Genomic DNA, 25,712 nt, shown 5'->3' with positions numbered 1-25,712 from the left:
CCCACACACCCACCACTATGTGACATGCATGTTTCGCCTTCGGTAAAGGCTCTTCAGACATATCGGATGTGGAGCTGCTGCGCTGTCCTCGAACTTTTCTTCTTTCAAATTCATTTTTGTTTTACAACAACAATGCGGATTTTCCCATTTAGTTGTGCTTTCATGACAAACGCTTAGCGCTGCCTTTGAAAGTAAAGAGTTTGGCTCTGAACGCTAACACGCCGTGACAACACTTTTTTCTTGTGTTTTTTAAGGACGTGGGTTCAAACCCCAGCCTGGCTCAGCTGATTTTATTTGAAAATTTTGCCTTTTAAAGCGAAGATCATTATACCCTAAACCACTATGTGGGGAGGGTATTATAAGTTGGTTTTGCCCAAAAAGTTTGTAACGCATCGAAATAATGGTCACAGACCCATACTTATATATACCAAAATGAATGTCTCGACGAGCTGAGTCGATCTGGCTATGTGTGTCCGTCCGTCAGTCCGTCCGTCCGTCTGTCCGTCTGTCCATCTAAACCTTGTAATCACGCTACAGGTCGCAATTTTGATCGGATCGTCAGGAAATTTTTCATGCTGATGGGGGTCCGGAGGTGAAGAAGCCTATTGATTTTGGTGATGGTCTGATAATATTTAGGGGTCGGAATGGGCAAACACTTATTTGGAGAAAAGTCAACATTTTATTTCAAAGCCAATATCTCTGTTTCTTTAAGAGGTATATCAAAAGCAAAACTAGGCAAGGAAAGTAGAAAATATCACCTTTACAACGATGTAAAGTAGGTTGTCGTAGGTGGTCAAATAGCAGGGATATGGCAATAGTCGATAATGCATCCCATTTTCCGATTTTTTATAATCACGCTACAGGTCGCAATTTTGATCGGATCGTCAAAGAGGAAGAAGCCTATTTAGTTTGGTGATGGTCGGATAACATTCAGGAGTCGGAATAAGCGAAAAGCTTATGTGGAGGAAAGTCAACTTTTTTTTCATTATGCGAATATCTCCGCTTCAGGTTGATGTATTCCAAAAGGAATACCCGTCAATGGAAGAAGAAAAGATTTAGTTTATATTGATGAAAAGTATGTTGGCGTAAGTGAGCAAACCGAGATATTGCAAAATTCAGTAATAAACCCAATTTTTCCATTTTTGTAATCACGCTACAAGTTGGAATTTTGATCGGATAGGGCCAAAATTTTGGGGGTAGATGGGGGCCCCACATAGGAAGAATCCTATTGATTTTGGTGATGGTCGGATAATATTTAGGGGTCGGAATGGGGAAAAACTCATTTGGAGACAAATTCAAAGTTTTATTCTTTGTCAATATATCGGCTTCTAGTAGTGGTATTCCAACAGCAAAACCTGTCAATGCACATAGGTTTCAATCAGGAAATTTTTGGCCAAAACCCTATTTTTGAAGTTTCGAAATTTTAAAATTTTTTTTGCACAGAATAATAAAAAACACATCAAGCCATCTGAAAATAATTAGTTTTTGTAAATAACGTTAGTATTCTTTGATTGGCGCAGTACCAAAGTTGACACTTTTTTATGTAAAAATAAAACAGACTTTGTGCTGTAAAATATAAAATTTTTGTTGTACTGCGTCGCTGCATAAATATACAGATGAGAGACCAAAGTTATTATGAATCGGGAAGCTGTTAATGAGTACTTTCATAATATTTACAAAAAGAACGATAAAATTTGTAAAATTAGCGTAATAATATCAATGTTTATATATATGTACTAGCAAAGTGCCCGCTACTTCGTATGCGGAAAGGATATAAAACACAAATAAATAATATATAATATGGAAATGGCGAACACTGAAAATTGAGTACCATTAAGTACTTTTCGTATACTTATGGTACGTATTTCGACGACATATCCCAACCCTACACTGGCATTAATACAAAATAATAACAGTAATCGTAATACCAAATCTCAAGATTCCAGCTGTATCCAAACTTAGTACTATTTCGTATTCTTCGTACCCATATGTAAGATTTTCGAAAACTACTTCAATCCTTCAGTTAATTTCCGAATTTCAGGACTCCAGCCCTATCCGTTAAACCAAATCCAAATTGTACCAAATTTAGAACAATTTAGAACTTTCGTACCCATATGTACGAATTTTCCTTCCTCAATGCAACAGGCCTACAATAATCATAATTTCAAATTGCAGGATTCTACCGCTATCCGTTCACCTAAATCCATATTGTACCAAATTTAGTACTTTTCGTAACCATAAGTACAATTTTTGAAAACTACCTGAATCCTACCCTTCGACTGTAATCGTAATTCCAAATTTCAGGATTCCAGCTCTATTAATTCACCCAAATCCAAATAGTATGACTTTCCAAAACTACCTGAATCCTACACATTTACAGTAATATTAATTAACGAAGTCAACCGAAATATTGGAATAAAAATAAAAATGTAAAACTAAACATAAACAACGTCTTTTCACTGACGTTTAGCCGAAATATACATCAAATATAAATTACCATATTACAGCTCAACAATAAATAACAACAATACTAATTCCAAATTTCAGGATTCCACCTCTATCCGTTCACCCCAAATCCATATTGTACCATAATTAGTACCATTTAGTACTTCTCTTACCCATATGTACGAATTTCCAAAACATCCTCAATCCTGCAGTCGAACAGTAATATTAATACCAAATTTCAAGTTTGCAGCTCTATTCATTTACTCAAATCCAAATTGTACCAAATTTAGTATCATTTAGTACTTCTCGTACACATAAGTACGAACTTCCATATTTAGTACCCTTTAGTATTTTTCGTACTTTTCTAGGACGGCTTTCCAAAAACCCCTTTACACAGAAGCAAATTGTACCAAATTTTGTAACAATTAGTACTTTTCATAGTATGACGATACACCCGATACCAAATTTAGAACGATTTAGTACTTTTCGTGTATATATGATATATGCACGTACTTTTTAAACCACCTCCATATACGCTACACACCAACACTCATCCTGACAACCACATATATCAATCATACACTGACATTAATACCAAATAATAACAGTAAATTATTTCGAAATTTTTAGGATTTCACATCCATCCGTTCGGCCAATAACAAATTGTACCAAAACTACCTCAATCCTTCACTTCAACAGTGACCTCAACTCCAAATAACAGGATTCCAGCGCTATTCGTGCAATCAAATCAAAATTGTACTATTTAGTACCAGTTGGTAAAATTCGAATTTCACAAACTACCTCCATGTCTCAATCCCACACTCCAGCAGTAGTTTTACCAAATCCAAGGATTCCAGCTCTATCCGTCCCCCAAATGCAAATTGTACCAAATGTAGTACTACTTAATACTTTTCGTACCCATAATTATGAATTTCCAAAACTACCTCAGTCCTATCCGCTCACCATAAGTACGAATTTCCAAAAGTACCTTTATCCTACACTCCAACTGCAATCTCAATTCCAAATTTAAGGATTCCAGGTCTATTTGTTCACTCAAATCCAAATTGTACCAAATCTAGTACAATTTAGTACTTTTCGTACACTTATAGTTTCCAAAAACTCTTTGGTACATCTGTTTTACTCTTTATCAGTGACCCTCAGTCAAAATTTGAGGAAATAAGCCCTATCCGTTCACCCAAATCCAAATTGTACTAAATTTCGTACCATTATTACTGTTAGTATAGTGATTCTAATTCCAAATTTCCAACTCTATCCGTTAGCCCAAATCCAAATTGTACCAAATTTAGTACCATTTAGTTTCCATAAATACAAATTTCCAAAACAACAGCAATCATACACTCCAACAGTAATCTTTCCGTTCACCCAAATCCCCATTGTACCAAATTTAGTAACATTTAGAACTTTTCGTTCCCATAAGTACGATTTTCGAAAACTACCTCAATCCTACACTCCAACAGAAATCTCAGGATTCCAGCTCTATTGTATCATTTCGTATTTTTTGTACTCTAAGTACGAATTTCCAAAACTACTTTAGTCCTAGTAATATCAATTCCAAATTTAAGGATTCCAGCTCTATCCGTTTACCCAAATCCAAATTGTACTAAATTTTGTACTATTTAGTACTTTTCGTACACTCATATTTTATAAAAACTCTTTTCTCACCCTCAGTCCAAATTTGAAGAATCAAGCTTTATCCGTTCACCCAAACCCAAATTGTACTAAATGCAGTACCATTTAGTGCTTTCCATGTCAATAATTACGAATTTCCCACACTACCTCAATCCTACACTTCAAAAGTAATCATAATTCCAAATTTCAGGATTCCAGCTCCATCCATTTTCCGAAATCAGAATTGTACCAAATTTAGTACCATTTTGTACTCTTTGATCCCATAAGCACGAATTTCCAAAACTACCATTCATTTATTCCTATTCTCCAACAGAAATTGTAATATCAAATTTCAGGATTTCAGCACTATATGTTAACCCAAATCTCAACTGTACCAAATTTAGCACCGTTTAGTACTTTTCGTACCCATAAGTACGAATTTCCAAAACTAACTCAATCCTACACTCCAACAGTAATCTTCATTCCAAATTTCATCTTCCAAAATCAGAATTGTACCATTTAGTACGTTTCGTACATATAAACACGAAATTCCAAAACCACCTCAATTCTACTCTCCAACAGTAATCTTAATTCCAAATTTCAGAATTCCAACTCTTCCTGTTCGTCTAAATCCAAATTTAGTACTATTTAGTACTTTTACCACCCATAAGTACTAATTTCCAAACTTATCTCAATCTTACACTCCAACTGTAATCTTAATTCCAAAATTGAAGATTCCAGCTCTTTTCGTTCACCTAAATCCCCATTGTACCAAATTTAGTACCATTTAGTACTTTTCATACACATAAATACGAATTTCTGAAACTTCCCCAATCCTACACTCCAACTGTAATCTCAATTCCAAATTTCAGGTTTCCAGCTCGATCCGTTTACCCAAATCCCTAATGTACCAAATTTAGTACCACTCAGTACCTTTTGTACCCATTTAGTACTTTACGTACCCAAAAGTACGAATTTCCAAAATACCTCTATCCTGCACTCCGACAGTAATCCTAATTCTAAATTTCAGGATTCCAGCTCCATCCGTTCCCCCAAATCCAAATTGTACCTTATTTCGTACTATTTAGTACCTTTCGTTCCCATATGTACAAATTTCGAAAACTACCTCCATATCTCAAACCTACACTCCAACAGTAATAGTAATTCCAAATTTCAGAATTCCAACTTTATCGGTTCGCCCAAATTCAAATTGTACCAAATTTAGTACCATTTAGTACTATTCGTACACATGAGTACACATTTTCAAAACCACCTCCTTATATCAACTCATCTTTTAAACCTTGATTTCCATTCCAAATTTCAAGATTTTAGCTCTATCCGTTCACGTAATACCAAATGGTACTAAATTTAGTAACGTTTAGTACTTTTCGTACACTTATAGTTCGAATTTCCAAAAACCCTTTGGTACACCTTTCTAACTCTCCATCAGTGAACCTCATTCCAAATTTCAGAATTCTAGCTCTTCGGGTTTGCCTAATACTAAGGGTACCATATTTAGTACCTTTTAGTACTTTTCGTACCGTTCTAGTTCGAATTTCCAAAAATCCAGCCTTATCTGACACCTTGGGACCAAGAGTGACACTCCCTCAAAATTTCAGGATTCTAGCTCCAACCGTTTAGCCTGGGCGTTGTTTATGAATCAGTCAGTCAGTGAGTCAGTGAGTCATCATTACTGAACTCTTTTATAAGTATAGATATTAAAAATTATTTTTATACCCTCCACCATAGGATGGGGGTATATTAAGTTTGTCACTACGTTTGTAACTACTCGAAATAATCATTGTAGACCCCACAAAGTATATATATTCTTGATCAGCGTGCAATTCTACATCGATATAGCCATGTCCGTCCGTCTGTCCGTCTGTCCGTCTGTGGAAATCACTCTAGCGTCCGAACGGATTGACGTAGGTTGATGAAATTTTGGGAAAGTATGTTATATTAAGGTAGGACTTTTGGTATTGAAAGCGGGCTATGTAGGTCCACGCTTTCGTATAGCCCCCATACAAAATGACGCGTGACGCGTCGTCGTTTTAAGGAATTTTTAAGATATTTGGCCCATTTTACCACCGAATTGGTTGTAATTTGGTACTTTGTGTCCCCAGAGGCCAAAAAATATTCCTACCAAAGTTGGGTTATATAGGTCCACGTTTTGGTATAGCCCCCATATAAGGCCCCATACAAAGTACGCGTCATTTTAATATATGTTGAATGTATTAGTCCCATTTGACCACCGAATTGGTTGTAATTTGGTACTTTGTGTCCCCAGAGGCCAATTTTTCCGATTTTTCTTAAAATTCATATTTAAGGGTTTCAGAGTGTAGAAAACAAGTATGTATACTTTTTTTTGCAAATAGGTCCATTTTTTGTCATAGCCCCACATAAAAGTACCGTCCGATTTTAGGTATTTTGTAGATTTTAGCGACACTTTATGACCGATTCGGCTGAAATTTGGTATTTCGACCTCTTGGAAGATATGAATCCTTCATACCAAAAATTATTAACATAGGTCAATGTTTTGGTTTAGACCCCACACAACGGGACCACCCTGTTTAACAAATTTTGGCAGTTTTTGGTCATTTTGGTCGATAAAACGTAAGAATTGCTGTTTGTACACATTTGTTATAAATAATAATTAGTTTCAATACAAAATGGATTTTGAAATAGTTTTGGCCAGAAAAATTTTGATTTGGGTCCATTGTGCAATGGAAGAAGAAGATATTACCTTTACATTGGTGTAAAGCAGGTTGGCGAAGGTGGTCAAACAAGGGAGATACCACAATAGTCGGTAATGCATCCAATTCTTCCATTTTTTTGCAATCAAGCTACAGGTCGTAATTTTGATCGGATGGTCACGAAATTTTGGTTGCTTATTGGGGTCCCAGAGAGAAAGAGGCATATTATTTTTGGTGGTAGTCGGATTATATTCCCTAAAAGAAATGTTTACCAGTGAAAAGCTTACGCACAGGGGTAGTGGTGTAGGGTATCACATGGTCGGCCCCATCTCGACTATAGCCTTTGCTCACTTGTTTTTAGTATTAATTATATCCTCAGCATTTATGCTAACGAGGGTATATACACTTTCATACGGGCAAAATGTGCCTCATCGAAATTATGGTTTTAGACCCCAAGTACGTTTGGACGAAATGTGTTTCAGACAATTTGGAGTCGATTTAGCATTGTAATATATATACTTTGCACATCCTAATATATCTACCAGATATAGATCAGGTTGGAATATGAACTATATATGTCTCCTCCTTCTGGTACCTCTCACACATAATTTCGGATAAGTTCACTTTAAGACCTGCTCTCGAATCACCTTGATTTGTGTTGAAGCGATTTGCATTCGCTACCTCCATTAGACGGTAAACGTTTTTTCAGGGGCGAGTCCATATTTCTTGGGAAAACAGCCCGAAAGGTGTAAAAGCTCTCTATGTCACCATATGTGGCGGTCGGATAGAACGATAACTCTCGACCTATTTGGTCCAACATTTGGTCTTCGTCATATTATATCTTATAACTTCGGGTACTTCTCCCCAATATTCAAAAAATGTCACTTAAATGCTAGGACGATATCACTTAAATGGGGCAACCAAGTCTGTCCAAACTTTGGATCTTCTTATATTTTGTCAACATTTAGTTTAACTTCTAAAATGGTCCATATCGGTCCTCCCTAAGGGTACCTCCCCCACAAAAGTTCAACATTTGTGTCATAGTGCAGTTAATTCCTAATCCACATTTTTGTTGGCAAGTTCAAATGTCCAAAAAGGACCACAAAATTCAGAAGAGACCTCAAATACATTCGATCTGTCCGTAGGTGAAAGTTTCATTTCACATTGGCTGAGAGTATATATCTGTCGGCAAAGCCGACTGCCACTTTTTTACTTGTTCGCATTGATAACATTATACCACTCAACATAACAAATGATCTCCAAGAGGTGCAACAACCATATTTTATAAAAAATAATGCTCAAATAATGTCCGGATGATTTAAGGAGTAATGTCCACTCAGAAATTTTACAAAATAGATTTTTTTTATTTGCTCAGTTTATAGTACATGTAGAATAGAATGTGCTGCAAAAAATCGAGTTGTTCGGACAAAAATTAGCTGAGATATGAGCCTTAGAAAGATAATATTTACTGTGATTTGTATGTAACATCGAAGTTTTAAACGAGGTTTTCTCGAAATGACATTTTTGAATGTGGTGCCCACTGTAGCTCGAAGACGGATGAACCGATCTTCATATGTTTTTTTTTTTTGGGATTATTATATATGTATATAAAATAAATGTACTTAAGCGAGAGATTTTTTTAAATCGAAATGCCGACTTTAACAACTCGCAATTTTTTTTTAAATATATATTTTTAAGTCAGTTTCGCTTAAGTATAAAATGAATGTACTTAAGTGAGAGATGTTTTTTTACGTATTTATGGCAAAAATTCTATCCATTTTTTAGTTAAAATCAAAATGCTGACTTTGACAAATCAAAATTTTTTTTTTAAAATATATATTTTTAATTCAGTTTAAGTGCAATATTTTTTAGTTCTTAATGATCCCACAAAAGCATGAACTGACCGGATTATTCGCTTTCAAGCTACAGTGGGCACCGCAAACTGCTTTAGTAAAAACAGTGTCGGGTGCGGCCATTTGTGAGAACACTGTGCAATATTTTTTAAGAAAAAACAATCCGAAAGTAGCTCAAGGTGTGATATATCAGATAAAAACAAAATTTTCTAAAAAAATATGTAATGTATGTAAAATATTCGTGCTCAATAAGTGGCCATAACCCCTTAAAAATGGTGACGAAAGAGTCCCATCAAGTCTAAATTACGATTATAGCGATCGCCCTGGGCCAATACAAATTCAGGATTCATATTTCCTAACTTTTCAATCCTGTCACTGTCACCATTTTTACAAGTCGGTGCAATAAGCAATTATATTCTCTTGGCCCTAAAATCTCCAAAACATGACGTGCGTTAGACGTTTTCTGTTAACATATACATATATTTCATCGTCAGATTTGGGTATTATTGAAAAATGTGGCTGGGTATTGATATCAATACCTTTGAACAACCCCCAGAAAACGTTCAATCCAACGCTTGTTGTATAATGTCATCATCTTGTTCACAGACATTGACATTTTACACCAAAACAAACACCTTCAGCGACACTGGTCGTAGATTGGCGATGTCACGTACAAAAGGAATAAAGAATCGATGAAAATACAACGAGCGATCAGCTCACAGAAAGGCAATATTTTCTTGGGACAGCGACTGACTATGGCAGACTTTTCCTTTTTCTCATTTATTGTTTTTTTTTTTTCGCTTTTTCTTAGTCCATGTCCATCTCCAAAGACTTGACGTTTGCACACACACACAAATGCAGAGTGTTTGCTTTAATAACGACTATGGACTTGAACTTCATGAATGACATGTTGCACAGTTGTAGCTATGCTAATTAAATATCTGAGATAGAGTGTTTGTACTTCAAAAGCGAGTGGATGGAGGTACTGTCGCAATTGGAAAAGTTTGTTGCTTTAACATCAATGGTAATTAAGTAATTAATAGAATATCTTTCCGGTACTACAAAATTTAATGATTTCAACATTAAGGGGAATTTTCAATAAATAATCCCAAAAATCAATCTTAATTTTGATTTTTTTTTTTCAGAAAAATATTTCGTCAATGCAGAATGAATATCCACCACATATATCACAAACAATTCCAATTCAAACAATTTTCTACTAATCCCACTTGTTTACAAATTCATTCGCACAGCAATTAAACAAATCCATTCATGCTGGCATAATCTGCTGCTAATTCTAGTAATTTGTGATTCGTCCCCCTGACATTTAGTCATACACGAGAATTTCATAACACTTTAAAGCCGCTAAATGTGTGCATTTGGCATGGGTCAAGTGATCAATCTGCTTGTCGTGTCCACGTCAAACCACCATCATTTGTTTTATTCTACACGAAATTCCGAATTAAAAACGCGTAAAGGTGGCTGCTATGACTACCGGCAACCACATCACCCCATCATCAATGGATTTCATTTGAGGGGCCTTTGTTGCTTGGCAGCCGCAAGACAGGCAGACCAGCAGCTAGAATAAACAAGTAAGAAAAGCGTTAAGTTCGGTCGGGCCGAACTTTTTATACCCTCCACCACAAATTTCAGCCATTTCGGTGGATTAATATGGCCACAACCTTCAAAATACCGAAATTCGGAAGGTACCGTTCTATGGGGGCTATATGATGGCGTGGACCTATACCTACAAATTTCTGGGGGAAAGTTTTATACGCCTAAAGAAGACTAAATATCAAATTTCAGCCATCTCGGTGTGATAATGAGGCTAAAACGTTCAAAATATCGAAAATCGGGAGATATTGTATTATGGGGGCTATATCAACACGTGGACCTATATAAACATTTTATGGTAGAAATGTTTCTTAGCCTCTGGAAACACAAAATACAAAGTTACAACCGGTTATTTGGTCAAATGGGTCTAATACATTCAAAATATATTAAAATGACGCGTACTTTATAAGGTGCCTTATGTGGGGGCTACACCAAAACGTGGACCTATATAACCCAACTTTGGTAGGAATGTTTTCTGGCCTATGAAGACACAAAATACCAAATTACAACCAATTCTGTGGTCAAATGGGTCTAATACATTCGATATATATTTAAATGACGCGTACTTTATATGGGGCCTTATATGGGGTCTATACCAAAACGTGGACCTATATAACCCAACTTTGGTAGGAATATTTTTTGGCCTCTGGAGACACAAAGTACCAAATTACAACCAATTCGGTGGTAAAATGGGCCAAATATCTTAAAAATTCCATAAAACGACGACGCGTCACGCGTCATTTTGTATGGGGGCTATACGAAAGCGTGGACCTACATAGCCCGCTTTCAATACCAAAAGTCCTACGTAAATATAACATATTTTCCCAAAATTTCATCAACCTACGTCAATCCCTTCGGACGCTAGAGTGATTTCCACAGACGGACAGACGGACGGACATGGCTATATCGATGTAGAATTGCACGCTGATCAAGAATATATATACTATGTGGGGTCTACAATGATTATTTCGAGTAGTTACAAACGTAGTGACAAACTTAATATACCCCCATCCTATGGTGGAGGGTATAAAAATGTTCTCAATTCTTTGAAAAAGTAAAAAAGGGGGCGTTAAATATAATTTTTGTTGTCGTAGTCCTCGTCGTCGCCACTGTCGTCAGGGATGTCATTATATTGGTTTTGTTATTGCTTTTGTTCGTGTTTGCAATATGTTTGATAGTTGTTTGTAGTTTCGTTTTTTTGTGCAGTTGCAATTTTTCAAGCTGCAATGAATATATGAAATTCCAGGGTGTCCATTACCATAAAATTAGGCCATGAAAAGAAACGTCTAAAATATCGATAATTATTAAATTTCAAAAGGGTATTTTTATCATATTATTTAAGGATATAAGCAGATATATGTATAAATTAATATATTTATATCCCTCAGGTTCAACAACTTCTAGAATTCTCTACAAATTCTATACAAATTATATATAGAATTTTCATTATAAGTTTAGGTTGGTCAGTTTACCATATAATTCAACAGAAATTCACTTCTACTATTTACTAGCATTATTCTTTCTATCAGCATTTGCTAAACCTGGTAACTCTATGTGTAGAATACAAACAGAGAATGCAACTGTAATAAGTCTTTCAAGTTTTTCAATTGACTTACGATTTCTTTTTTAGTTGTTTTATGTGGTATGTGGGGTCTTTCTTTGTGCTGCAATTGTTCAATTCAAATATTGTTTGGTGTTTTTGTCTTTTGGTCTTTTAGCACAAAGTCGTTAATCAATTTTGCATAAAAATACAAATTGAGCTGTAGGGTGTCTATGCTGTGCGATGATACATTTGGCGAAAGTCATAACAATTTAAATGAATAATTGTGTTTTATTTATTGTAATTTGTGGAACAGACGATGTCAATATGCATTGCTTTTGGTGTTATTGTTGTTGATTTGTTTAATGTGTCTGTGACTAAAGTAAACAAGTAAGAAAAGCGTTAAGTTCGGTCGGGCCGAACTTTTTATACCCTCCACCACAAATTTCAGCCATTTCGGTGGATTAATGTGGCCACAACCTTCAAAATACCGAAATTCGGAAGGTACCGTTCTATGGGGGCTATATGATGGCGTGGACCTATACGCCTAAAGGAGACTAAATACCAAATTTCAGCCATCTCGGTGTGATAATGAGGCTAAAACGTTCAAAATATCGAAAATCGGGAGATATTGCATTATGGGGGCTATATCAACACGTGGACCTATATAAACATTTTATGGTAGAAATATTTCTTAGGGTCTGGAAACACAAAATACAAAGTTACAACCGATTCTTTGGTCAAATGGGTCTAATACATTCAAAATATATTAAAATGACGCGTACTTTATAAGGGGCCTTATGTGGGGGCTATACCAAAACGTGGACCTATATAGCCCAACTTTAGTAGGAATGTTTTCTGGCCTCTGAAGACACAAAAACCAAATTACAACCAATTCTGTGGTCAAATGGGTCTAAAACATTCAAAATATATTAAAATGACGCCTACTTTATATGGGGCCTTATATGGGGGCTATACCAAAACGTGGACCTATATAACCCAACTTTGGTAGGAATATTTTTTGGCCTCTGGAGACACAAAGTACCAAATTACAACCAATTCGGTGGTAAAATGGGCCGAATATCTTAAAAAATCCTTAAAACGACGACGCGTCACGCGTCATTTTGTATGGGGGCTATACGAAAGCATGGACCTACATAGCCCGCATTCAATACCAAAAGTCCTACGTAAATATAACATATTTTCCCAAAATTTCATCAACCTACGTCAATCCGTTCGGACGCTAGAGTGATTTCCACAGACGGACAGACGGACAGACGGACGGACATGGCTATATCGATGTAGAATTGCACGCTGATCAAGAATATATATACTTTGTGGGGTCTACAATGATTATTTCGAGTAGTTACAAACGTAGTGACAAACTTAATATACCCCCATCCTATGGTGGAGAGTATAAAAATGAAAACACAAATACCACAACAACAGTTTCACACCACCCGCTTGGCTTCCAAAAGCCAAAAGGTTTACATAGAAAAGAAATCAAATTAAATGCAACACCACCATGCGGCTGCTGCGGCACGCCCATTCTATGACATAATCACTGCAATTAGGTGAGCATACCAGCAAAAGCCGGGCAATGGACAGACGGACATGTGTGAATGTTAAACCATGATTGCTCCCGTCCATGGATGCATTGAACAGCTACATTTTTTAGGTCTATCGGATCAAATGCCAAAATCCAAAATCCAATTGTTGTGAAGCAACAGTAAGCAGCGACAACAACAGTGGCCACAACAATGGAAGTTCCAAACAAATCAAAGCTGACACTTTGGTGGCATAAGTGAACATAATGAAGAATGGTTGTTTGGTTGCACGGATGGAGGGGCAGACAAATAGACAGACCGACAAGGCGACTGATTGGTGGCAACATTGAATGATGGTGTGGACCATTCTTTTGGTTCTGTTGGAAATTTTTACGCAAAAAACGTGTCGACAAGCCCAAAAAGAAAAACCTTCATGTGCTATTATCTGTCAGTGAGGGGGTTTGGAGGAGACAGTGCTGGTGCTGATGATGACTACAACCACAAAATAGATACGAGCGGCCGGCAGTACGGAAAGCAGATCACCTGTGGTGCCACAAATTAATTATTTTGGCTATTTTCTCGCAATTCATTATTACACCAAACGAGAAACAGCGAGTGTGAAGGAAAATGTTAAGCATGCAGGTTATTTTGGCTTCGAAAAGAATCCTTGCACACAAACGCATGTCGACCGAAATGCGAAGAACGGGATTTTGTTTTAATAGAACGACAGGCTCATCATTTTTATTCTTCACAACACCATCAACCAACCGTTGCACAATGACTGGCACGGATGCCGACAAAGAGAAATGTCGACATTTTTGGTGGATACCACCACAACATCAGTGTCAGCAGCCAGAAAAAAAAACAAACAACACTAATAATAACAACAACAGCATTTTGTAATTGATTGTGTTTACAAATTATTACGTTGCTGTTTAACAAACCCCCATTACATGAGTGCAACATGCATTCTGCAGTTGCAACAACACTTGAACTGTGTACAGCTAGACGGCAGGCTTTCAGCGTTTGGGACACGAAAGTTGCACATATATACACATGAAAACCACAACAAAAAAGTAGCAATCTTTTTTTGTTTTGAGATAGACAAGGAGATCCATTTAAAGCTGCAGCAAAAGACCACCCATGTTTTCTGCCGCCACAGTATTTGTAGGCAGGTCTCATTTTAATGATGCACTAGGCCAGCAGGAAAGTAGGAGACAATGATTTTGGCTACCAGCAGTAATAATGACATAAGACTCCAGACTAGTTAGGAGGGATTATTGATGATTGATACCTAGCTAATATCTTAAGGGTTTGTTTACTTGTAGCAAGAGGTGAACAATGCAGTAGGAAAGGGAAAATGCTACTACCAATAACCTTGACATATACACATTTCAGAATACATGAAATTTAGTAAACGTCATTGATTTTGTGTTTCAAAGAACATTGAGGAAATTGGATTGACAAAGAAGTTGAGGACAGCGCCTCTTACACACCTCCAAATATATGGAAAGCATATTTTTATTAAAATTTAGATACGTCTTAAATACTACAACCAAACTACAGCTCTTAACAAGCGTAAATTACAGCAACACATTTTGCAAGGTTCCATTTTGCTAGTCTATGACGATTTCATTTCGGTCGTCTATAAAAACTCCCTTAATGTCATCTATAAAGACGTCCTTTCGGTCGTCTATAAAGACTTCCATTTGCTCATCTACAAAACGTCCTTAAAGTTATATATAATTCGTCTGTAAAGGTTTTCTTCTGCTCGTCTATAAAATAAGCCAAAAATAGACCAATATCAAGGTCGTCTATAAAGCCTAATTTTCGGTCATCTACAAAGACTTCCTTCTGCTCGACTATAAAGACCTTTCTTTGCTCGACTATAGATTCCCTTTCGCCCATCTATCGTGAGAGACTCCCTGATATGCCTCTCCACTGCAGGGGTGACAAGGTAATCCTTTTTTATCCAGCGTTAGTAAGGACTGTTTTGTTTATGTTTCCATGGTGAACGGTTGTGAGTTCTGCATTTTCCCTACATCGTTCTTATTACTTACTTACTTGGTTGGCATATTACAGAACATTTGTCCTATAAGCCGAACTAAGAAAAGATTTCCATTCCTCTCTGCTTGTTGCTTGAAGCCTTGGCCTACCAGCTCTGCGTGTACTGCCATGTGGTCCGTATTAATACGGCTTTTTAGCGGGTTCATCATCGCTCATTCTTATGATATGGTCTAGCCAACGGAATTGTTGCATCTCGATACGTTTATCTTTATGGATGTATTTGTATAGCAGATACAGCTCGTGGTTCATACGACGTCGATATTCACCGTCAACGCAGATTGGATCATTTGAAGAATTATTGTCTCAAACACACCATGCATTGCCATGTCTGCTTGCGCAATACCCAGGCGTAGTATCAGTGTTTTGTAAAGCGTTATTTTTGTTTGACGAGATGTGGCTTTGTTTTTAAACAGCTTACTTAAGCCAAATTAGCATCTGTTGGCCATTACAATTCTTCTTCTTATTTCACAAGTGATGTGTTGTGTTTATGGCGGTGTCGAGGTAGACGAATTCTTTTACTACCTCAAAAATATAGGAACCAACTTCCACTGTTGGTCCGAACTCTGTGGGTGCATAGCGCGTCGACAGCAAAAACTTGGTCTTTTCGACTTCATTGTGGCTTCTGTACTCTCGCTTTTCCATTTCTCTATATTTCCTGCGGAAAGACGTTTTTCCGCTCTCATTTTCTCCATGATTTATTAATTTCGTTCCATGATTTATTGGCCTTCCTCAGTTCTTCTAAATCTTGCCGTCTCCACGTTACCTCTATGACGGCTACATTGCAGGCCTTCTTTGGCAATATTTCCATCTTGTTTCCTCAGTGTATGGCCAATCCATCGCCATTTCCTTAGTTTGATTTCCTTGACTATTGGGCTTTGGTTGCACCTTTCATAAAGGGATTGGTTCGTAATCACATTAGGCCAATTATTCTTAAAATTCGTCTTAAGCATCAATTGTCGAATGCCTGCAGTGAATTCGCTATTCTTGAGGACATGTTCCATGTTTCGTATCCGTACAATAGAACTGATTTTACATTTGAATTGAATAGTCGTATTTTTGTACCATGTCTGATTTGCGATGATCTCCATATATTTTGGGTGCCGTGACATAACTCCCAACGGACATAACTCCCAAAACGCTAAGGCGGACATAAGTCCCAATGGGTGTTCTGTCCGTTTTTAAAATTGAAGTGATTTTTTATTTAAATACAATTTTTATTTTAAATGTATAAAAAAAAAATTAAAAATTAACTCTATGTTCATATGCATTTTTCATTTCATAAAAAATGTATAATTGATTTAAAATTTTTAAGAAAATTAAGTGCAAAATAAGTAGTAGCCATCTCAAATCGAACTATATTCAAAATTTGCCTTTAAACCTATTTTAAACGAAAAATGCTGCCTACAGGAAAATAAAAAGTTTTTGTTAAAATTCACAAATACTTTCTTGAAAAAATCGCACGATGTTTTACAAAAAATATTTTCACAATTTAAGAAGATAAAAAGTTTTTGTAAAAATATTCAAATACTTTCTGAAAAACGACAAGAGCCGCAGGCGAAAATATTTTTGAAAAAAAATCGCGCGATTTTTTACAAAAATCTTTTACAATTTAAGAAAATAAAAAGTTTTTGTAAAATTATTCAAATACTTTCTGAAGAACGAAAAGCGCCGCAAGCGAAAATATTTTTGAAAAAATCGCGCGATTTTTTTTCAAAAATATTTTCGCCTGCGGCTCTTGTCGTTTTTCAGAAAGTATTTGAATATTTTTACAAAAACTTTTTATCTTCTTAAATTGTGAAAATATTTTTTGTAAAACATCGTGCGATTTTTTCAAGAAAGTATTTGTGAATTTTAACAAAAACTTTTTATTTTCCTGTAGGCAGCATTTTTCGTTTGAGAAGATAAAAAGTTTTTATAAAAATATTCAAATACATTCTGAAAAACTAAAAGCGCCGCAGTCGAAAATATTTTTGAAAAAATCGCGCGATTTTTTACACAAATATATGTTCACAATTTAAGAATATAAAAAGTTTTTGTAAAATACTTTGTAAAAAACGAAAAGCGCCGCAGGCGAAAATATTTTTGAAAAAATCGCGCGTTTTTTTACAAAAATATTTTCAAATTTTAGAAAATAAAAAGTTTTTGTAAAAATATTCAAATATTTTCTAAAAACGAAAAGCGCCGCAGGCGAAAATATTTTTGAAAAAAATCGCGCGATTTTTTTACAAAAATATTTTTACAATTTAGGAAGATAAAAAGTTTTTAAAAAAGTATTCGCGATTTTTTACAAAAATATTTTCACAATTTAAGAAAATAAAAAGTTTTTGTAAAAGTGTTCAAAAATATGTTCACAATTAAAGGAGATAAAAAGTCGGAAATATTTTTGAAAACAAAAATCTCGAGATTTTTTACAAATATTCAAATACTTTCTGAAAAACGAAAATATTTTTGAAAAAATAGCGCGATTTTCTTAACAAATGTTTTTACAATTTAAGACTTCTCCTAACTGCTACTTACATAATTTCGGGCATAATTTCGTTTTTAAATAATTTTATGAAATCAGGAGGATTTTGTGGATACTTCGATAGTGGTTGACACTTAGGCCTTCTCAAATGTATAATTCCGCTTACATTCTAACTTCTACTCTAAAAATTATAACTATAAATTTCAAAATTAAGCAAAGAAATAATTTGTAAATTAAGAAAAAAATCGTTGGGAGTTATGTCCGCCATTTTTTGGGTGTTATGTCCGCTTTGGTGCCCGGACATAACTCCCACGGACATAACTCCCAACGAATTTTGGGAGTTATGTCCGCAAAGGGCAGCGGACATAACGCCCAAAATCATTTTGGGAGTTATGTCCGTGGGAGTTACGTCCGGGCACCATATTTTTGAGTGCTTCTTTGGTTGCTTTGGTTTGCAAGGAGTGATCAATACTTTGTCATTGCGCCTTTCGGGACGAGAAGTGTTTTTATTAAGCGATTGGGCCAGTTAAGTGGAATATGCTGTGGCTATCTGTTCTGATTGCAGCTTACCGTTGTCTAACTTTCGTATTGTGTATGTTCGTACTTTATTTGCTACGTTTAACCGGTACGTACCTCTGCTGCAACAAGGTGGTGGTTCGAGTCCATGTTTGCTCCTTGGAACAAACGCACATCCAACACTCTCGATGTATGTCTTCCATATATCACAACGTGAATAATTTGATTCATTGTATACTGATCCGGAAACAACCAGGTGTCCTTATAAATGTCGAGATGCTTAAATCTGGTGATGCTAACTACCATACCGTTGCCAGATGTTCCACTGTGGCGACTGAATATCCCGTCTGTTGGACCAAAGATATTCTCCTTTTCAATTTTGGCATTAAAATCGCCTAGAATAAATTTGGTGTCATGGGCTGGGCAACAGTCATATGTTTCATCTCGTCTTCGTCCTTGTCTTCGGTTGGAGCATAAGCGCAAATAAAGCTGAATTTTGCTCTTATTCGAATTGTAGCAAGTTCACTGGGGTGAAGCCGGAGACCAGATGTGTTAACCTCCGACCAACTACAAATCCGCCACCAAACTCATGCTTCATGTCATGGCAGCTATAATGCATTGCATCACCTTTAGGTGTTGTTGTAACGCTTTTCCCGTTCCATCGTATTTCCTATATGGCATTAATGTCGGCCTTGTACTTTTCAAGTACATCTGCCAATACGTAAACTGCACCTTCTCTATAAAGAGTGCGAACATTCTAGGTGCAGTTTCGAAGATCATGGTCCTTAAAACGTTAGCGGGGGCCGTCAACATTAGAGGGGATTGTTTTTTTCCTTTGTTTTTTTTTCATAGTAGGATGCTTTTTCTAGAGGAGGGTTACTAACCCGACGCCCAAACCCAAGTTTTTATCGTTCTTATGGGTGTTAGCTCACTACCTTTAGCGGGTGTTAAAGTCAACTCCCCAGTTGACACTACGGGGAGGTCACTGTCCGCTTGAGATGAAAGAGGGACCAAGATAAGTCCTGGGTTTTGCCATGTTAAAACCGGTCAGGACCGTTGCTTGGTGTCTTTCATCCCTTACGTCACACACATCGTTCTTATTAATCTGCTTATTTTCAGGGATGCTGACTTTCTCCATGCTTCTTATATGGCAGCTGTCGTATACCCTTTAGTAATTGTAGTTTCAGCTTTAGATAATTATTATTCTTGGAAATACATATCCCGAGCGTTTTGCTTCGAACAAACCGTCTACCATAATTATATTAAGTTCGTAGTAACGGTGAGAGATATCAACATCGGATATGGTTTCCAGAGTAGTTAACAGAACCTCTACGGCAGACACTACTTTTCTTCATGTTGCGGCAAAGCTGTCCCAGGTAACCATCAACTTTGTTGCCTTGTCACTATCATACATCAAATCAATCAATACACACATTTATAAATGGTGGTTATTTATTATGAGAAATGCCAAGAACAAAAGCAACACCAGAATAATTAATAACAGAACTACATAATTATTTAGTGCCACACATTAATTTTAATATAAGAAAACCAATAAATCACTTTTAAATATAAAATACAGGGAGCATCATTAAACGTTGTGAAATAAACTGCCAAAATAAACGAATATTTTTATCGCCATTCGACAAAAATATGGTGATAAAGCTTTTAATCAAAATTTTCTGGGTGGCTTTTATTTTCTGTGTACGTTTCAGTTACTACACTGAAAAAATGATTCGTTGCTTCAATTAACGGGTTTCATTGAGTTTCATAAATACAAAGAAATACTTTAATTAATGTATTGCATCTGTTCAATAGCATTAAAGTAACAGTTTAATAGCAATAATGAACTGTTTCTAACATTACATTAATGAAAGCTTTCACTGCATTAACTAAGAGATTCATTACATCAATGAAGTATTTTCACTGCATCAATGAAGATGTTACATTATATTAATGAAGAATTTTCATTGCATCAATGAAAAAGTTTCATTACATTGATGAAGAAGTTTCAATGCATCAATGAAAAAGTTCCATTGGGTTGAACAAATTTATTAATATCACTTAAATGAAGCTCAACGAAACTTTTTTAATTCATTCAATGAAGCTTTACGTTCGTTAAGAATGAATGTCAAATTTCATTGTTTATTTTATGAAATTTTTTCTTTTAGTGGATGGGAGAATAGACGACCCTACAGTTGGCACTTAGCCTCCCCTAACCATCAAGTCGTCTATAGAAACTAGATAACTTTCACAAAATCATTTAGCTGGTCTGCTTACTGTCTTTTGTCATTTTGTTTTTATATGGAGACCTAGGACCTTTAGGTTGTCTATAAGACTCTTTGTCCTTCGGCTCCTCTGAACAAAGACTCACTGGTTTTCAGCTCATCCACATAGACTCACTGTCTTTCAGCTTGTTTACACAAGCCGCATAGCCTTCTAGTAATCTACAAAGAATACCAGTCATATATAAACTACATGACCTTTAGTTCATTTAGTTCATAGAAAATATGTCCGTTTGTTTATCATCATAGCCTCCCTGGCCTTCCAGTCGTCTCATCGAATATCTGCACTTATAAATAGACTTTCTGACTTTTCGGTATTCTATATAGACTCCTAGCATTCAGCTTGTCTATAAAAACTCCCTAACCTTTAGGTCATTACATATGTTCCATGGGCTTTCATTCGTCTATATATAATCCCAGATTTGTTGGTCGTCTATATTGACCCCGACCTTCAGTTCCTCTATAAGGACTATCTTCATTCCTCACATTCATCAATAAATTACATTACCCAGCAAAATTGTAATTCTTATTTTTCCACCCCATATGAAAATAGAAACAAGTACAAGTTTAATTGCAGAATGATGTCAATGTTTAAATATGACTCTTCAATAAACAATAATTCAAATAAGTATTCTAATATTTTATAAAATGAATCATAAAAACAAGCATTTCATGTGAAAATTCCCCAACAGCATTCACTCGCCGCAGCAATAATGGTTAAACCACCACCCATATTGACAAAGGTCATGGCTAAGAAGAAGTATTATGCAAATGTTGAAGAGGAACATATTTCAGCCAAAAGTAAATACCAACGAACGAAAATAAATTTTGAAGCGACCACTTAACAAGAAAAAACGCTAATTTTTCATTGCACGGCTCCCCCATTTGGTTATTGTTTTTTGTTCCAGAAGTATCTCGTGAAATGATGTTGAGGCGAGTTATGTGGAAATCGATTCGCTTGGATACCGAAATAAGAAAAAAAGTATTTTGACAAAATTAGGTTGCTAGGTTGGTGTTATGCAACTGTGTGCGTGTGTTGTTGGCACAGGTCGCAAACGCCAAAAAAGAAAACTTGACAGATAGTTCCACACTTGTACACTCTTTACGCAGCATATAAATAGAACAACGACGCGCCGCCGGTTGAATCTTGGGGAGGTGATATGGACATTCAAATATATCTATATGTCTGTCTGTCGGTCTATCGTACGGTTCTTTTAAGTTGATCTTTCAAAGTTAGACAAATTTATATAAAAATAAAGCATTCATAATTCATCGAGTTAAGCTGCACAGCATCATCCTCATTCACCAATATGTAGAACATGAAGAAGAAATCCAATCCAAGCAGTTCCATTGCAAGAGAGAAAAAAAATACACATTTCTTAGTCCCCTCTGCTTCTTTTATTCACACGATGCGATGACTGTTCAGATAATTTCTTTGAATTAATTTTGCAATAATTGCATTGGGGTATTCGTTCTTCTTTTGTCAATTCTACGAACTGTAACCGAACATATCAATTACACAATATCTGATGAATCTCCACGACGGAAGCTGGACGTTGGGAGTAAATGTCAGTCGAGTCGAAAATGCCTAGGTGCCTGGTTGTGTAATATTGCAATTTGTGGCTGGTTCAACTGGATATCAAGTGAAGAATGCATACAAGAACAGAAACGGGGAAGCAAAAGGGAACCCACAAAAACTTTCCCTGCAGAAAATGATGATTTAATATTTTGGTATGTCATGACGAAATACTCTTAGACAGAAAAAATCTTTGAAGTCAAAGGAAAACTGTAGCGCCATTCGGCTGTACAGTAGTCGGCCGTTATATGGAAATTAATGTAAAATGAGAAACAAAGAAAAAGAACTAAACGACTAAAAAATTAACGGTGTAAGTCACTAATCGAGTTTGTTGAACGTACGATCCCTACGAGGGGTATAAATAGAGCCGGATCACTACCGGTTCAATCCACACAGATTACATAACAGAGCAATGTCGAAATGTTGTCCGTTGCGATCAGGACCACAAGGACTGCCTTCAGTGAAAATTTCAATCCTCTCCTCGAACAGATCGGAAGAAAATTTTTTGTGTGGAATATAACCGAAAGAGGTGTCCGATACAGATCTTCCTAAAACTTGATGTACATTTAGAATAACGATTTGTAAAGTTTCAGCCAAATCTGATACTCAATTCGTAAGTTATCGTGCTTTTCTGCAGGAGCAGCCTCTCCTTAAAAAAGATTCAGCAGGAGCACCCTTTTTGAAAAGAGTCTGCAGGAGCACGCTTTCTTTTAAAAAGGGTTTGCGGAGGTTTGCGGAGCACTCTTTCTTTTAAAGTGGTCTGCAGGAGCACTCTTTCTTTTAAAGTGGTCTGCAGGAGCACTCTTTCTTTTAAAGTGGTCTGCAGGGCACCCTTTCCTTTAAAAAGGTTCTATAGGAGAGCCCATTAATTTAGAAATGGTCAAGAGAAGGACCCTTTCCTTAAGAAAGGGTCAAGAGAAGCACCATTTCTTTTAAAAAGGGTCCAGAGAAGCATCCTCTCTTTTAGAAAGGGTCAAGAGAAGCACCATTGCTTTAAGAAAGGGTCAAGTGAAGCACCCTTTCTTTTAAAAAGGGTCCCGAGAAGCACCATTTCTTTTAGAAAGGGTCCCGAGAAGCACCCTTTCTTTTGAAAAGGGTCCAGAGAAGCATCCTCTCTTTTAGAAAGGGTCAAGAGAAGCACAATTGCTTTAAGAAAGGGTCAAGTGAAGCACCCTTTCTTTTAAAAAGGGTCCCGAGAAGCACCATTTCTTTTAGAAAGGGTCCCGAGAAGCACCCTTTCTTTTTAGAAAGGGTCAAGAGACCCTTTCGTTAATAAAGAGTCAAAAGAAGGACATTTTCTTTTAGAAATGGTCAAAAGAAGGACATTTTCGTTTAGAAATGGTCAAGAGAAGCACCCTTTCGTTATGAAGGGTCAAAAGAAGCGCCCTTTCGTTATGAAGGGTCAAAAGAAGCACTCTTTCGTTTAGAAATGGTCAAGAGAAGTACCCTTTCGTTTAGAAAAGGTCAAGAGAAGCACCCTTTCGTTTAGAAAAGGTCAAGAGAAGCACCCTTTCGTTTAGAAAAGGTCAAGAGAAGCACCCTTTCGTTTAAAAAAGGTCAAGAGAAGCACCCTTTCGTTTAGAAAAGGTCAAAAGAAGCACCCTTTCGTTTAGAAATGGTCAAGAGAAGCACCCTTCCGTTTCGAAATGTCAAGTGAAGCACTCTTTCATTCAGAAAGGGTCAAGGGAGGAACCCTTTCTTTCACAAAGGGTCAAGAAGAGCACCGTTTCTTTCAGAAAGGGTCAAGAGAAGTACAGGAAAAAAAATAAAAACGACAAAGGTGTTATGATATTTTTCCGGACAGTTATACATCACACACCCTTGTCTGTATCGGCACACACTTCTTCGCCTAACGTCATGTGTTTTTATGTAAATGCTATTTAAATAGCTGTTTACGACATGCCTATGCCACTGTACAATGTTTGCTGACGTCTTCGGATTCCGGACAGCAGACAGCACATAATTCTTTACATCACATATTCAAATATTTTATGGATTTTGCCAATGCAACTTTTGCTCTCCCGTTCTCTCTGAATCTGGTTGTGGGGACCGAGAATATGTTCTACGCTAAGATTTTAGATCAGGTATCGGCACTAATACAAACGCATTGTTTGCGGTCACACGCATACGTCTCTCTCTCGCTCTCTCCACAAACAGCGTGTGCGTTAATGCATTGCTAAAACTAAAAATCATTGAAACAACCGACAGCAGAACCTTCTTCATTGACTTCTTAACGAAGAGTGAGTTAGAGCTGGCAAACCATCGATGGAAATATCGGTATTATCGATACATAATTTTTTACGTCAATATCGACGAATAGTTTTTTACATCGATACTATCGGCCATTTTGACATCACTAAAGAAAAGCCATAGAATCAATAGCCAGAAATTTTCACACCCTCAGCCTTTAGGCTGACGAGGTCATATACACTTTGATACGACCAAAAATGTGCCAAATCGAAATAAAGGTTTAAGACCTCAAGTATTTTTGGACGAAATTCGTTTCAGACTATTTGGAGTCGATATAGCATTTAGAGTCCGTCCGTCTGTCTGTCTGTCTCGAATGGATCGAGCGATTCGAACCAAATTTTGCATTTCGTAATATTTTGCCCAAACTTAGTTCAAGTTCGAATATGAGCCATATCGTTCCAATTCTTCGAGTACCTACCCCACAAAAGTTCAACATTTTGCTGTAAAACGGTGTGAACGATAACTATCGAAGAGATCGATCGATTTGTTTTAAACTTTGCACATCGTATTATTCCTTCCAGATATAGATCGGCTTCGAATATGGATTATCACGGCTTACTCATTCGGGTAGCTCCCACAGAATATTCGGAACATGTGAAGTTTAAGAGCTCCTCTCCGACCGTGGCGAAATTTTTTTTCTGCATTTTCATATAAACTTCTTTTAAATCACCGCGATCGTAGTTTTTCGAAATTTCTTGCACCGACCAACGCGGGGTCCGACCAGAAGACCCCCATTTTGTGCGCCAAGTGTTCATGCAAAATCAAATGTTAGTTGGTGGAATAAATGCCCAAGGAGGCCTTTATCTCACGGTACATAACAGTGCGATCTTGCACTATCCGTTCACGCACGGCTTAATTTTTTCTGGCACAACGACCGTTTTCGAACGACCCTCAGGAACATCGTTTTTCTATTTTTGCGAATGTCGGCCACGATTGAATTCATTAAATCAGTTTTTCATAGTGCTATGAGATGGTATTTTATTGACATACAAAGATTTACAAAGATTTAATTTGATCGATGCACTCTTGTCGCGATTATCCATGTCGAAAGTTGTGAACAATTATCGGACGAAAATGTTCACAAGTAAATTCCATATTTTTGCAAAGTGACAACACAACACATGGTCACTGTAAACAACACAACACATGGTCGTATGTCAAACTGTTCTGAGTACGCTCAGACTAAAAATTGTCACACTTTCCAAAAAAAATGTCAAATGACGACTGGCGACA

The sequence above is a fragment of the Musca autumnalis genome, unplaced genomic scaffold, assembly GCF_047663935.1.
Source record: "Musca autumnalis isolate F117 unplaced genomic scaffold, ASM4766393v1 scaffold_2, whole genome shotgun sequence".
NCBI lineage: Eukaryota > Metazoa > Arthropoda > Insecta > Diptera > Muscidae > Musca > Musca autumnalis.
The sequence above is the reverse complement of the archived record's forward strand: the minus strand, read 5'-3'. Positions refer to the sequence as shown.